The sequence below is a fragment of the Penaeus monodon genome, chromosome 15, assembly GCF_015228065.2.
Source record: "Penaeus monodon isolate SGIC_2016 chromosome 15, NSTDA_Pmon_1, whole genome shotgun sequence".
Lineage (NCBI taxonomy): Eukaryota > Metazoa > Arthropoda > Malacostraca > Decapoda > Penaeidae > Penaeus > Penaeus monodon.
Genome location: NC_051400.1, coordinates 14,506,899 through 14,507,268, shown reverse-complemented (window position 1 = coordinate 14,507,268; position 370 = coordinate 14,506,899).

Genomic DNA, 370 nt, shown 5'->3' with positions numbered 1-370 from the left:
TACTGTTGATGACGTACGAGTCAAAGAGTGCGAGCACATTTCCTTCCCCACTAAATATATTACCTTAAGGAGGGAGGTGACCATTTTTCACCGTCAGTGTACTAAAACCCTCCACTTGATTTTAAAGGCCTTTTACAGCTTTCCTGAGACTTTGGGAAGATATATTCCATCAGACTTACCTCCCCCCCACCCCCCTCTGATGGCGAACACAATATCAACTTCATCTTATCCCAAATCTCTTCTGGAGTAAAAACCCTCCTCTAAGATTGCCAAAGAACGAAATTCGGACAAATTAAGATATCTGAATAAGTTTCTGTACCGTTTTCTTTATCATGGATAAGAGTGATCTCTTAAAGAATACTATTTCGGC